We start from the raw sequence: 16,835 nt of genomic DNA, 5'->3' as shown, positions 1-16,835 counted from the left end.
CTGACCGCAGTCCCTAATCCTAACAACAACGCTAGTAATAGCCGTGGGATGTTCCTAACTCTCCCTAGACACCTCTTCACAGCCTAAGAACTAACTACCCTTAAAGAAGGAAATAGAAAGCTATCTTGCCTCAGAGAAAACCCCAAAAGGAAAGATAGCCCCCCACAAATATTGGCTGTGAGTGAAGAGGGAAATGACGTACACAGAAATGAAATCAGATTTCAGCAAAGGAGGCCAATACTAAACTTGATAGACAGTGAGAAAAGGATACTGTGCGGTCAGTATTAAAAACTACAAAATCCACGCAGAGTTTACAAAAATGAACTCCACACCGACTCACGGTTTGGAGGGGCAAATCTGCTTTCCCAGAGCTTCCAGCTAGCCTGAATATGACATAGTGACAAGCTGGACAAAAAGAAAAATATTTGCAGAGAAATAGAGTCCAAGCAAATGGACAAACAAGGACTAGCAAAAACTTATCTTTTGCTGACAAGGACAGGCCATATGAGAAGTCCAAGGAGAGAACCAAATCCAAGCCAAGGACATTGACAGCTGGCATGAACTAAAGCCCAGAGCAGGTTTAAATAACAAACCCAGGCAAGGCGATTAGTGAAGGCAGCTGCCACAGCTACCCAAAGGAGCAGCAGTTCCACTTGAAACCACCAGAGGGAGCCCAAGGGCAGAACTCACAAAAATACCATTAGCAACCACAGGAGGGAGCTCCAGAACGGAATTCACAACACATAAACCTACTATTCGGCCACCGCTAAACAGTTTTCACAAGCAGAAAGGGTTGTAGTGGGCCCAGACATACATGAAGACTAATTTTCCAACAGCCTTGTTTACTGATGAGTGTCGAGCAACTGTGGATGGTCCAGATGGATGGAGTAGTGGATGGCCTCCATGTCCCAACAAGGCTGCGACGTCAGCAAGGAGTGGAGGAGTCATGTTTTGGGCCGGAATCATGGGGAAACAGCTGGTAGGGCCCTTTAAGGTTCCTAAAGGTGTGAAATTGACCTCTGCAAAGTACATAAAGTTTCTGACTGACAACTTTCTTCCATGGTATAAAAAGGAGAGATGTGCCTTCAGGAGCAAAATCTTCTTCATGCATGACAACGCACCATCTGAAGCTGCAAAGAAAACCTCTGAGTCATTGGCTGCTATGGGCATAAAGGGAGATAAACTCATGGTGTGGCCACCATCTTCCCCTGACCTCAACCCTATAGAGAACCTTTGGAGGATCATCAAGCAAAAGATCTATGAGGGTGTGAGGCAGTTCACATCAAAACAGCAGCTCTAGGAGGGAAGAAATACAAGCAGAAACTCTCCGAAAACTCACAAGTTCAATGGATCCAAGAATTGTGAAGGTGATATCAAAGAAGGGTTCCTATGTTAACATGTAACTTGGCCTGTTAGGATGTTTTGGAGTTAAATAGCTTTTTAGTTCAGTGAATGTGACCTCCTAATGCTGCAAATTCCACAATTGAGCATTTTCAGTTCTTTAAAACATATCAAATGTTTAGAAATTCTACTGTGCATAATAATTTGGAACAGTGCATTTTGAGTTTGTATTCATTTTGGATATTATACTGTTATCATTGGGAGGTTTCTCAATAAAATTCAATGTATAATCTAACGGGTGATGACTTTTATTAGACTGACTGTCATTTGCCCCGACCTTTTAGGAAAATCTGAGAAAAATGTAATTTGCATAATAATTTGGAACATAGTGTAAGGTTCCAGCAGTTTATCCAAACTTTATGAATGATATATCTCCTGATATTATTGGAAGGTTTATCATAGAATACCTTGATGACATTCTATTTTTTTCTCCTGATCTTGATTCACTTTTTGAACATGTCCGTTTTTTCTTACATAAGCTCAGGGAAAATTCTTTGCTAAATTGGAGAAATACACTTTTCCTGTTAAATAAATATCTTTCCTGAGGTTCATTGTATCTGCTGAAGGGTTTACAATGGATCCTGAGAAGGTGCAGGTCATAATTGATTGGGTTCAACCTTGTGAACTTAAAGCATTGCAACGTTGTCTAGGATTCACCAATTACGATAGAAAATTAATTGGGCCTTTTTTCTGGACAGATAAATCTCCTACTGATCTCACACGTAAATTGGCAGATCTTAAAGTTTGGTCGCTGGATGCTATTGGAGCCTTTAATAAATTAAAGGAGTGCTTCATGTCTGCTCCAGTTTAAATTCAACCCGATCTCCAGAAACCATTAATCATAGAGGTGGATGCCTTAGAGGTTGGGGAGGGGGCAGTCTTGCCTCAAGGTCCCAAAACTTTGACCAACTTGCAACCATGTGCATTTTTCTTTAGGAAATTTTCATGTGCTGAAAGAAATTATGATGTTAGGAATCGTGAACTGCTGGCTGTCAAATTAACTTTGGAAGAATGTTGAAGTTTTTTGGAGGGAGCTACTCATCAGGTCACTGTTGTGACGAATCATAAAAATTTAGCTTATATTGAATCAGCTAAACATTTAACTCCAAGATAAGTCTTATGGTCCTTATTTTTTTTCTAGCTTCAATTTATCTATCACATTCAGGCCGGGATCTAAGAATGTTTACGCTGACGCTTTATCATGCAGCTTTCATTCAGTTTCTCCTCCAGAACCTCCTTTTTTCCTCAGGATATTGTGGTTTCCATGTTAACCTCTGAGTTGGAAGCAGAGATCCATGAAGTCCAATCCTTGGATCCTTCCACTTCTCCAGGGTCCAGTACACAGTCTGTGTACTGTGTGTGCATGTCTGAATACTGTATGTGTTAGGCAAGCCTTTGTGTAGTGCCTGGTCCCGCCTCCCTTGTCCCTCCTCGGATTGCATTATCATCAAGCGCTGTGCATCCAATTTCAGACTTGGTGAGGAAGCTAGTCTTGTCTCTCTAGGCTCTCGTCGGATCACAGCACAGTGGTACCACCACCCAGTCCGTAACACTTCTCTGTCTACCACCCTACCTGTCCGCTCCACAGTGCTGCACCACCCTACATTTCCTCTTCATCTCTGTCTACCACCCTACCTGTACTATCCACAGTGCTACACTACTCAACATCTCCTAATCTCTGTCTACCACCTACCTGTCCTCTCCACAGTGCTACACCGCACTACATCTCCTTGTCATCTCTGTCTACCACCTACCTGCCCTCTCCACAGTGCTGCACATCTTCTCATCTCTTATATAGACATAACCAGAAAGCACAAATATATATTGTAACTGAGGGCGAAATTCCCTCCCTAGACACCCCAAGGATGTCAAATATACTGAATAGCTCCAAAAGCATAAAACCACCAAAAAACAGAGCAAAGAAATTCTAAATCTCATAATTAATAAAAAAAAATACAAAATTTATTGAAATAATACAAAGACAGCAATACAGCTAAAAATTCTTAAATATATCTCTGCTGTAAGCAGTATATACTAATACAGAGGTATCATAGGGAAAAACATATCAGTACACTGGGTTATTTGTGGGCAGTCCAATTCAATTCATCCCTGGAATAAGCATAAATATATATGCATGTCTAAAGCAGAAAACTAGTTGGTCCTGTGAGTGTATACACGTCTCAATGTTCCCATATAAGCGGGCCCATAGTCTGCTATATGACAAATAGTGATAAGCACTTACCCATAATAACAGTCAGGGGAACAGCCCACACTTCATCCGGCGGCCCCGGACGCGCGTTTCGCGGTATAGCTTTTTCAACAGGGGTTAACCAAATGTATGTTCCATGTGTTTAAATATAATTAGCACCGGAAGTATGGCCAGAGAACGCGGCGCATGCGCACTAGCGATTCCCGTGTCTCCCCATCAAAGGCCATCATTACAGAGCGCACATAGAGGCGGAATACCGCCCAGTGACGTCATGTGATGTGCGCGCTCTGCACAGAAAGATAGCCACCGAAGGAGACACACAAAGGAAACAACAGGCGCGCATGCGCTGCAGCAGCGGCCATTTTTCAGAAGACCATGAGCGTAGCCATATTTGAAAGGCAAGAAACACTCAGTATCGCCCCATCTAATGCAGTGTGGTGAGTAAGTGTATAGTCACATATAATACTAAATAGTGATATAGCATAAAAGCGCAATAGTGATCAGTGTTATATATTGACAATACCAGCAAACTACATACCCCATTTAATGTAAATAATCACATGTGTATACATATATATACACACGTATACACATATTTACACAGCAAATACAAACTAAAAATATAAATAAACTAGTGTAAGCAAAAATTGCTAAGTAAAGTGGTAATGTGAATCATATGCATAACATCATAAAATGCATAAAGGACGTCTTCCTGTTTCTTAAAAAGTCCAAAATAGAACGTCAGACTTCAAGTACCATCCGGGCTTGTATTCATTATAACAAATCGCAATTAAAAACTAGAAAACACAAAAGGACAAAAATTAAACGAACAGAAATAAAATAACATAAATAACGGTGGAGAATAATATATCACAGAGAGAGGAATCAGGCCGAGGCCACCACACAGACCGAACAAGATGACGGAGAATAATCAATATTAATGACAACACCAGATCACAGGAAGGGGGCGAAACTCAATTTTTCATTAAGTCCCTTAGGGGCAATGGTGTCAAGGGTGACAATCCACCTGCACTCACGTTGTGCCAGGATCTTAGTTAGATTGCCACCCCTAACACCACCATGTACCCTATCAATACCCCTCACTCTAATGCCACTAGGGTCGCACCCGTGATATATCCGGAAATGTCTAGGCAAAGTCTTGAGACTGGATATGTCAAGGATTTCCTTAGCAGCCAAAATGTCACGTACGTGTTCGCGCATCCTAACTTTAAGTTCCCTAGACGTGAGGCCAACATATATCAGGGAGCAGGGACATGTAGCATAATATATCACGAAGGTGGTATTACATGAAATAAATTCTCGGATCTTAAATTCCCTGCTCCCGTCGGATGTTTTGAAGGCCTCACATCTAAGGATGTTAGGACACGCGACACACGAGCCGCAAGGGAAACAACCCCGTCTTGGACTCCCCACATTAAAGGGGTTCCTCATTTTTGCCACATGCTTATTCCAGGGATGAATTGAATTGGACTGCCCACAAATAACCCGGTGTACTGATATGTTTTTCCCTATGATACCTCTGTATTAGTATATACTGCTTACAGCAGAGATATATTTAAGAATTTTTAGCTGTATTGCTGTCTTTGTATTATTTCAATAAATTTTGTATTTTTTTATTAATTATGAGATTTAGAATTTCTTTGCTCTGTTTTTTGGTGGTTTTACATCTTCTCATCTCTGTCTACCACCCTACCTAACATCTCCACAGTGCTGCACCGCTCCTCATCTCCTCCTCACCTCTGTCTATCACCCTACCTGTGCTTTCCATTCTGCTGGTGAGGCTATATTGACATCCTACAAATCCTAACCCCATACACCCGTCTCCAAGTTTTCTCTTGGGCTGCACCAGTTCTCTGAAATGCTCTACTCTAGACAGTAAGATTAATTCCAAGCAGTTTTGTGCGTGCTAAACCCACACTTATTTAGACTGGTGTGTCACCTCCCCTCATTATTCTAACTATTGCCTACTCTCCCATACTAAATTTTCCTCAGAAAGTTGTCTCTTCCATCATTTGCTCCCTTACCCACCATGCACTCTGGAGCACTTTCTATCTGTACTGATACTGTAATGTTTTGTACACAGTCTATTTAGAGTCTTGTGCTTGGGTGCGAGGAAGACACAGGAGACACAGGTTTAGGTATAACTTGCTTATACTACTTCATGCCACAGAGAAACAGGTTTTGCACAATTGCATGTACAGAGGCAGGAGACACGGCGGGCGACACAGCAGACCAGAGTAAACCTGAAGTTCAGCATTAAGCACAAAGCAGGCTCAGAGTCTCTCTGTTACTTCCCTGGTAAACGTTGTTTAGCAGGCAGCAGAGTTCCAGTGTCCACAAGTGTCCCAGAGATCCACATTAGGAGATGGCTGGATTACTAAAGGTACCTTCACACTGACCAACCTTCCAACGATAACGATAGCGATCTGTGACGTTGCAGCGTCCTGGATAGCGATATCGTTGTGTTTGACACGCAGCAGCGATCAGGATCCTGCTGTGATATCGCTGGTCTGAGCTAGAAGGCCAGAACTTTATTTGGTCGTCAGATCGGCGTGTATCGTTGTGTTTGACAGCAAAAGCAACGATACCAGCGATGTTTTACAATGGTAACCAGGGTAAATATCGGGTTACTAAGTGCGGCCCCGCGCTTAGTAACCCAATATTTACCCTGGTTACCATTGTAAAAGTAAAAAAAAAAAACAGTACTTACTCACGTTCTGATGTCTGTCACGTCCCCCGGCATCCGCGCTGCTGCTCAGAGCTTCCTGCACTGAATGTGTCAGTGCCGGCCGTAAAGCAAAGCACAGCGGTGACGTCACCGCTCTGCTTTAGGGCCGGCGCTTACACAGTGCAGGGAAGCAGAACGCCGGGGGACGCGACAGGCACCGAAATGTAAGTATGTACTGTTTGTTTTTTTTTGCATTTACACTGGTAACCAGGGTAAACATTGGGTTACTAAGCGCGGCCCTGCACTTAGTAACCCGATGTTTACCCTGGTTACCCGGGGACTTCAGCATCGTTGGTCGCTGGAGATCTGTCTGTGTGACAGCTCTCCAGCGACCACACAACGATGAAACAGCGACGCTGCAGCGATCGGCATCGTTGTCTATATCGCTGCAGCGTCGCTTAATGTGACGGTACCTTAAGTCCAAGTCTTCCAGGAGCAGGTCAGAGGCTGTCTGCAGACATGATTCAGAAGCACTGATTGAACAGCTGAGGCTGCTTATAAAGGCAAGAGGCGGAGAACAGGGCGGAAACCTAGAAGCTAGAAACTCCATGCTGACTCAGGGCAAAGTAGCTGCAGCAGGACAAAGCAAAATGGCCGATGGAAAAACCAGGTTTCAAAAACAGAAAATCACAGCAGATATAGCAAAGAGACTGAGAACCTTACAGATACAGATCCTGGCTGGGGATCGGTTCATTCAGTTTTATTAGGATGCCGCTATTGTTTATTATCATAGAAGAACCAAACATGACAAGATCAATTTTTACCTTTTGTGCTCCCCCTCATTCCTGATAGATTGAAGCTTGGGAGCCGGACCTTCACTCCTCCTGTAGTTCTACAATTCTCTATTACTCAGTAACATCTTTATTGTCTGTATTTGTCCCCTCCTATTTGTAGAGTGCTGCGGACTATGTTGGCGACATAGAAATGAACGTTAGAATCATTTGTAGTAAATCTACTTTAGTCGCCAGTAGAGTTGAGCAAATTTGTTCGGGTTCCCTCTTATTATACCTGAAGAAAACATGCGAAGATCAAGAATATAATAAGGGCAGGATCCACAATAAATGTCAGTGTTGAGGCCCAAACTGGCCCATAGGGGAACAGAGGAATCCCCTGGTGGGCCCCTGTGCAGATGTGGTCCCCGAACACCACTGTATGGGCAGTACTTGACTTAATTTACTTGATTCACGCTGTACAGAAACAACCAGCATCTCATCATTCATTAACCAAGCTATGCAGTTTATTATTATATAGAGATATAGGTAAATTCGGGAACGAGGGATGTGTAATATTTGTAGGAAGGTGAAAAGTGGGTCCCCCAAAGTGAATGCTACTGGTGGGCCCTTTGGTTAAAACCAATTGGCAAAGACCAACTTGGGCCTCTGGAACAAGGGAACGTTCCCTCCTTTCTTGGCCTAAACACTAAGAAATCCTGTAAATGTGCCAAAGTTAGCAATAACCATGTAATAAATGCAAAGAAATAATTACATAAAGTCATTCCAAGCATAAAGGTGTAAAAGGCCACAAAAAGCTCAGAATTAGTGATAGATGCTGAAATCCATGAATTATCACTTTATAAATAATAATAATAATAATCTTTATTTATATAGCGCCAACATATTCCGCAGCGCTTTACAGTTTAACAGTTTCAAACACAACAGTCATAGGTAACAATGTTAACCATACAGCAATAAAGCAAAATAAGACGACCCTGCTCGTGAGAGCTTACAATCTACAATAAAGTGACACTTGTCAGATCTGAAAAATGTGCTCTGGCCGGGAAGTTCTTAAAAAATAATTTCTCTTGAGTTCCAAGTTTCTGAGGGAGCTTTATAAATTAGAGCAAAAAAAAAATTACTGCGTTGGCTAGGAATCAAACCCAGGTCAACTGCTATACCACCAACAGCTCCATATCTGAGCCTTCCATGGTCAACTGCTTAGAAGGCATCTATGCTCACCACTATACCACCATCACTCCATATCTGAGCCTTTCACAGTCAACAGCTTGGAAGGCAGCTATGTTTACCACTATACCACCAATGCCCTGTATCTGAACTTTCCATGGTCAACTACTTAGAAGGCAGCTATGCTCACCACTATACCACCAATGCTTCATATCTGAGCCTTCCATGGTCAACTGCTTAGAAGGCATCTATGCTCACCACTATACCACCATCACTCCATATCTGAGCCTTCCACAGTCAACTGCTTGGAAGGCAGATATGTTTACCACTATACCACCAATGCCCTGTATCTGAACTTTCCATGGTCAACTACTTAGAAGGCAGCTATGCTCACCACTATACCACCAATGCTTCATATCTGAGCCTTCCATTGTCAACTGCTTGGAAGGCTGCTATGTTCACCACTATACCAGCAATGCCCCGTATCTGAACCTTCCACGTAACTCCAGCACTGTACAAAGGCTGGTGGACAAGTTCTCACAAGATGTCTCTCTGTAACCTCTTGGTCCCCTGCTGTTCACTCACGGTCAGGGTGTATGCAGCAGGATCAGGAGCTGTCCCGCTACATACAGGGCAGATGGCAGCTGTATTACATTATAATAAACTCACAAGATGTCTCCCTTAGGCTATGTGCCCACATTGCGGATTTGTGATTGGATTTTTCTGCACCGTTTTTGAAAAATCCGCAGGTAAAATGCACTGCGATTTACCACGGATTTACCACATTTTTTGTGCGGATTTCACCTGTGGTTTTACACCTGCAGATACGGATTGAGGAGCAGGTGTAAAACACTGCGGAATCCGCAGAAAGAATTGACATGCTGCGGAAAATACAATGCAGCGTTTCTGCGTGGTATTTTCTGCACCATGGGCACAGTGGATTTGGTTTGCCATAGGATTACATGGTACTGTAAACCTTATGGAACACTGCTGTGAATCCGCAGTGGCCAAACCATTGTGGATCTGCAGCCAAATCCGCACCGTGTGCACATAGCCTTACAGCTCAGCTACTTCGCCCGTGTAACACATCGGTGATAAGACTCTGCTCAGAGATTCATCGAAGCTGATCGCTACTGCTTTTCCAGAATCTTTTTTTCACTATTTTTGAAAAAATGCAATAAAAGAACAAATAAAAATTCACCCATAGAGACATATAGAAATAACCAAACACCGGGGAAGGAAGTTTTCTTTATCCCTTCAGATATTTTCAACCTTCTGGGAAATATAAGCCGGCTATGCTCCTTCAGTAGATGTCCGAAAAACTCATCCAGAAAGTTTTTCTCCAGTTTGCCTCATGAATTCAAAACATCGTCAGCAAAATGGCTTTTACTTGAGAGAGATGCTCAGCACCAATGCGAAAACCTCTTCAACTGTAGCAAAAGTGTGCGACGTCCCTGGGTGGACTCCAACCACCAAGCTTTCTGTTAATAGCCGAACGCGCTAACCGATTGTGCCACAGAGACATCAATGTCATATGTCGTCACAACAATGGCAGCTTCTACTTCGTGCACATGACTCATGAGTGTTGGTGACTATTGATCTTCGTTGCAGCCTACAATCCAAGGCGTTGGTGCACCGGACCTACCCAGGACCCAGGTGTCCTTTTGTCATCAGGAAATTCTTTACACTATTCAGTGAATTTTGCCAACATCGACAATAAGAATAAGACCCTATGACGGACGAAACGTTATGTTCTTGCCTCCTCACCATTTTCTCTATCCCTGCACCAATTCCTTATTCATGAATTGTGTTGTTGCTGCACAGGCTCGGACTGGCCCACAGGGTAACAGAGGAATCCCCCGGTGGGCCCCTGTGTAGATCTGAGCCCCCAATCCCACTGTATGGGCAGTACTTGGCATAATTCACTTGATTCACTCTGTACAGAAAAAAAGCAGCATCTCATCATTCATTAACCACGCTATGCAGTTTATTATTATATAGAGATATAGGTAAATTTGTGAACGAAGGTAGTATAATATTTGCATGCTGGTGAAAAGTGGGGCCCCAAAGTCAATGTTATTGGTGGGCCCTTGTCCCCCCAGTCCATAACATATTTATTTTTCAGTGTCTGTTGGATGATATCAGGTTTTCACCAGGCAATCTTGGTTACAACTTCTGGGGGGAAAAAAAATCAAAATTGACTGCATTTTTTAGATATCCTGTTAGTGGTCCCTGAAGGCCTGGACCTTGTAAATTACTGTCCAACTCTTTAGTTGATTTACCGGATATCCACCTCTAGATGGCACTAAAGAGGTGGATTACTTCTCGTATATTCACAGAGAAAATTATTTCTAAAACAGATTTGTCAGCCATGTAGAAAGGACAGGAGCCGTCCATCCACCGACCACAGTCATGTATGACTAACAGCCTCTCAAAAATTAATTTTTGAAGAAAAAAAAAATACATCACGTAGTCGGCAGGATTTGAACCTGCGCGGGGAGACCCCAATGGATTTCTAGTCCATCGCCTTAACCACTCGGCCACGACTACAGCTGTTAGCAGTGTGTGGAATCACCGGCTCATTATCTGCACACAGCGGTCACTGTGCTGAGGAGGAGAAGACATTAGTGTCATCACTAGTGTTGAGCATTCCGATACCGCAAGTATTGGGTATCGGCCGATATTTGCTGTATCGGAATTCCGATACCGAGATCCAATACTTTTGTGGTATCGGGAATCGGAATCGGAAGTTCCCAGTGTATGGTTCCCAGGGTCTGAAGGAGAGGAAACTCTCCTTCAGGCCCTGGGATCCATATCCATGTAAAAAATAAAGAATTAAAATAAAAAATAGGGATATACTCACCCTCTGACGCGCCCTGGTAGTAACCGGCAGCCTTCTTTGCTTAAAATGCGTGCGTTTACTGCCTTCCGTGACGTCACGGCTTCTGATTGGTCGCGTGCCGCCCATGTGACCGCGACGCGACCAATCACAACAAGCCGTGACGTAATTTTCAGGTCCTGAATGCCTAATTCTAGAATTAGCAAATAGATAATGGCTGCACTCAAGTTTATTGTGCTAAAGCAAGGAAATGTGCAATACATGAAATGTAAACAGCATAATGGCTTGTGAAATTTATGAAAAAACACATGAGATTTTTAGCACAAAATTTGGCCAAATGTTGTGAGCCCATTCACCAAACGTCAAGGTAATCTCAGATCGAATGGGTAACTAACCTGTCTGCCTAGTGTGAACACTTACCTATGGCTAATAAAATGGTAAAGCCTGTATTTATAGAGGAGGTTAGAACGCCCCGCCCTTCACCATGCTGTGATTTTAATTACATCCAAACACAGTTGGTTCTAACCTCCTCTATAAATACAGGCTTTACCATGTTATTAGCCATAGGTAAGTGTTCACACTAGGCAGACAGGTTAGTTACCCATTCGATCTGAGATTACCTTGACGTTTGGTGAATGGGCTCACAACATTTGGCCAAATTTTGTGCTAAAAATCTCATGTGCTTTTTCATAAATTTCACAAGCCATTATGCTGTTCACATTTCATGTATTGCACATTTCCTTGCTTTAGCACAATAAACTTGAGTGCAGCCATTATCTATTTGCTATGTAAGACTTTTTGGTTATGCACCAGTTCAGACTAGATGGCTGTTCAGTCAGTTTTTCTATATTTAATTCTAGAATTAGGCGTTCAGGACCTGAAAATTACATCACGGCTTGTTGTGATTGGTTGCGTCGCGGTCACATGGGCGGCACGCGACCAATCAGAAGCCGTGACGTCACGGAAGGCAGTAAATGCGCGCATTTTAAGCAAAGAAGGCTACCGGTTCCCTCGATAAGGTGCAGGCTGCGTCGGAGAGGTGAGTATATCAATATTTTTTATTTTAATTCTTTATTTTACACATTAATATGGATCCCAGGGCCTGAAGGAGAGTTTCCTCTCCTTCAGACCCTGGGAACCATCAGGGATACCGTCCGATACTTGAGTCCCATTGACTTGTATTGGTATCGGGTATCGGTATCGGCGAGATCCGATACTTTGCCGGTATCGGCCGATACTTTCCGATACCGATACTTTCAAGTATCGGATGGTATCGCTCAACACTAGTCATCACCCAACTATACAATGTGCCCAAAGGAGGAGACATCGATCCTCTACATGTCATCCTGCCGGCACCCATGAGATACTTTCCTCTGGTGACATCTGGAACTAAAGTCCTCCTGGGGATCTGATAGTGTTTTATTGTCTTTTGTCATGTTATGTAAGTAATGGCCGTACAATGTCGGTGCAGTCACCACTCGGGACTATTACTCAGCTGTTGTAGACCTCTGCACAGTAAGACCTCGTAGTTCTCCAGTGATGGTCATCTCGTACTGTAATGAGGAGTAACTGGGGTAACAATGTGATCAGGAGTAAAGAGATAAAAGTCCCACTGTTTTATAGAAAAAAGTCAGAAAATAAAGTACTGAGTACAGTGCTGGGGTCCTGAGTTAAAATCCCCCCTAGGATAACATCTGCAATGAGTTTCTATGTTCTCTCTGTGTTTGTGGGTTTCCTCTAAGAACTCCTGTTTCGTACTACACTACAAAAATATACTCTTAGGGAATCTTTTTGAAACTTCTGAATGGAATCTTGCTTTTTTTCATCCATTTTTGCAGACCAAGCTGGGGCCTGATGTCTGCCTGCTCCCTGTAGATAGTGTCGTACTGACCAGTGTCTAAGGGCCGCCATTGAAGCTCCAGCAGAATTATGTCCCTTTGAGAATGAACCTTTTGTACATTATTGAAGCTTTCTCTGATATATTTCATTCCAAGACTTCCAGCTTTAGCGTCTCACCATCACATTTCAAACTCTCTAGGTCTTGGTGAAAATTCCTATCTCACGACTTGTGCCTTATCCATCCTAAGCTGTTTGGGGTTTTGTCAATCTTAACCCTTTAATAACAGCAAATATGCCTTTTTATGTTACCTGATCAGTAACAAAATTAATTACTTCAGATATGGCCCTTCCATTCACAGATGACACCATCAAAGGACTGAAAACATCAGATGGGAATCTGATACGGATCCACCACGGACTGCTGAATGAAGTTTCCAGCTGATGCGGAATCTTGACAGGCCATCTCCGTGAACAAGGTATCTCCACTTGACACTGATATAGACAGGGTCAATGGTAGAGAGGAATTACTTTCACCCAGGGTAACCTCTCCAATAGACACTAGGCTTGCAAGTTTCACCACTTCTCAGGAGAACAACTGATAACGTGATCTGTGCTATCTAAGTAATAGCACAATCCCTTTGCTTGATGGATCTCCTGTCGTTGTACGGCCAGCTTTATGCCTTTGACTTGCATCAGTTCAGGGGAGACAGCTTAAGCATATGGCTGAGGAATTCAATGAGTGGTCTCTGGAAAGATAGAGCCAGATGAAGCACTTTTCTCTCACGTGCCACCTCTTTGGAGCATTCCTGGAAACTGAGGTCGATATAGATAGCCAGAGAAGTGAGGTTACCAGAGTAGTGGGGATGTCTAAATCAGCCAGTTTGTCTTCAATTGTTCCAGACAATTCCTCCCTGAAGGCGAATACCGTTGCCTCATTGTTCCAACCAAGTTGGGAAGACAGGGAAATCAGAGATGCGTTTTGACCCAATCAGAGTGAAACTGGTGAGTCAGCAGTTCATAGTGCAGTGTGCGCTAATTGCTGAACCCACGGCTTTACTTAGGATCTCCATCATATTGAGGCGGAGCAGATAGACAATGAGCAGGTCCAGATGAGTGGATGGTAGCTGCTGGTGCTGGTACACTGGTCAGTGAACCACCGCCCAACATCTCAGAGAATCACAGTGTCTTTCTGCTGTGTACAGACCAGCAAGGAATGCAGGGGTGATTAGTGGGTGCAAGATGATGAGTGTTATGATCTGGTGGCCTAGGAGCAGCATGGACGAGCTCTGGAGTAGGTGGTCTCTATACTGACCGCAGACCCTGAACTTAACACCGCAACTATAAGTAGCCGTGGGATGTTCCTGTCACTCCCTCGACACCTCTACACAGCCGGAGGACTAATTACACCTAAAGAAAGAAACAGGAAAACTATCTTGCCTCAGAGAAAATCCCCAAAGGAAAGACAGCCCCCCACAAATATTGACTGTGAGAGGAGAGGGAAATTACAAACGCAGACTGAAAACAGAATTTAGCAAAGGAGGCCACGCTACCTAGAAAGAAAAGACAGGACAGAGTACTGTGCGGTCAGTATTAAAAATACTACAAAAATCCACCACAGAGAATACAAAAATCTCCACACCTAACTAAAGGCATGGAGGGTAACTCTGCGACTCCAGAGCTTCCAGCTTGGCTGAATAAATCCTTACACAGACAAAGCTGGACAAGAAAAAACATAGCAATTCACTGAACTATAAAGTCCACCGCATGTGGACTGCAAATACAAAGCCAGGACTCATCTTTGATGATTTGGACAATCCAGCAGGAGAAACCAAGCAGAGATGTGAATCCTCCAGAAAAACAATGGACAACTGGCCCTCACCAAAGGGTGAAGCCAGACTAAATAGCCCCATCCAAAGTGGAAGCACCTGATGACTGCTGTGAAGGACAAACAGCAGCACTACCACTAACAACCACCAGAGGGAGCCCAAGAGCAGAACCCACAACAGAATTCACAACAGATGAGGTCCTAGACTCCAAAATTTTCTTGATTTTTTTTATCTCTTTCTATTGCAATTTTTGGGAGGCAGAATGAGCAAACACAGCAATTCAGGAACTGTTTTTTTTTAATGCTGTTCATAGTGTGGTAAAATTGATAAGGCAGCTTTATTGTTCGGGTCAGTACAATTACAGCAATACCTCATTTATATAATGTTTTTATCTTTTGGCGCTTTTACACAATATAAACTATTTTATAGAAAAATAATTATTTTTGCATTGCTTTATTCTAAGAGATATAACATTTGTATTTTTCCGCTGATGAAGCTGTATGGTGACTTTTTTCTTGCGGGGCAAGATGACAATTTTAGAGACACTATTTTTATTTATATTCTAACATTGTGTTTGCGCTTTATTCCACTTTTTGATTGGCAGTATGATGAAAAAACTGTTTTTTTTTAACTTTTTTAAAAAAATGTTATGGTGTGTAGTGAAGGGGTTAACTAGTAGTATAGTGCTATAGTTCTAGATGCGGTGATGCCACATATGTGTTCTTTATTTGTTTGTTTTTGTTTTTACATAAATGTATTTATTAGATTAATATTTTTTTCTTTATTTTGCGATTTAAAAAAAATTATTTTACAATTTTTTAAAAACTTTTTAAATTGTCCCTGGATGGGATACCATTTTTTCCTGCCTTGATCACTGATCTAATACTCGGTAGTGCTTTTGCATGGCAGGGCATTAGATTGGCATATTGCAGGCAGGGAGGAGGCGACTCAGGTGCTGCTCTGAGCAGGAGCTTATAGGCACCATCCCTGGGTGTCTCTGGGGCCATCTTTCGGCCCAGGGTCACCATGGAGACCATCGGCACAATGTACCAATGGGAGCAGAGAGGGAGCTTACTCCCTGTGCAATGCCCATCGATGTTAAAGTCACTACTAGAAGCAGCATCAGAGGGGTTAAACACCCACGATCAGTGCTACCAGGGCTGTGGAGTCGGAAAGCCAAACCTCCCACTCCGACGCCTAAATTTTCATGACTCTGACTCTGACTCCATGACTCCGACTCCCTTATACATGGCTCATGTTTAAGTGATAAATTTACTGTAGTAAAATGGTAACATCAGGCTTTTAATCATTATTATGATACAATAATCAAGCCATTTAGATAGAACATAAAATACATTTATTGGAATACAACGTTAGAGCAAAAAGACTTTAGCATATTTACAATTTATTATCTCTTGAGAGTCTTTTTAAGATCTTCCTTTTGGTTAAGGGCTTCTTCAATCGCTAATTTTCTAATACTTTCTCTTTCCACAGAAACACCAACTTTGCGGGCCATTTCTCCATTAAAGGGAACCTGTCAGCTCTTTTGGCCACTATAAGATGCGGCCACTACCTTTGAGGGCTTATCTGCATTCTATAATGCTGTAGATAAGCCCCTGGTCCGACCTGCAAGTGAAGAAAAATAAGTTATGTTATACTCACCCGGGTGGGCATAGTGCAGTGCGCAGGTGCTGAGAAAGGTCAGAGAGGCCCAGCACCTGCGCACTGCAGTACTTTACTCTGCTCTCAAGGGCAGAGAAGTACACCTCCGCAGGAGCGCCAATCCCGGGGAGCAATGAAGAAGCAGGAGGGCAGCATCGCAAGAAGATGGGAGGCGCCAGAACCAGACCTGCGACACCCATCAGACCAGACCGCACAGGACCGCCCTGGATGAGTATAATGCAACTTATTTTTCTTCACTTACAGGTCGGACCTGGGGCTTATCTACAGCATTATAGATTGCTGTAGATAAGCCCTGAAAGGCAGTGGCCGCATCTTATAGCGGCAAAATCTGCTGACATGGTTCCCTTTAAGAGCTGTAAAATCTGGTCGTGCAAATAATAATAATGGT

The 16,835-nt window shown here is 43.0% G+C and overlaps 1 non-coding gene across 1 annotated transcript; it reads right to left on the bottom strand.

Moving 5' to 3' along the window:
* Positions 1-10,728: 10,728 nt before the first annotated feature.
* On the bottom strand, positions 10,729-10,810 carry TRNAS-AGA (transfer RNA serine (anticodon AGA)). The gene has a single exon. It is a non-coding gene; the product is annotated as a tRNA-Ser (tRNA).
* Between the last annotated feature and the right edge of the window lie 6,025 nt (positions 10,811-16,835).

The sequence above is a fragment of the Ranitomeya variabilis genome, chromosome 2 (genome assembly GCF_051348905.1).
Source record: "Ranitomeya variabilis isolate aRanVar5 chromosome 2, aRanVar5.hap1, whole genome shotgun sequence".
In the NCBI taxonomy this organism is placed as follows: Eukaryota; Metazoa; Chordata; class Amphibia; order Anura; family Dendrobatidae; genus Ranitomeya; species Ranitomeya variabilis.
This window is presented reverse-complemented; position numbering and strand designations above follow the sequence as displayed.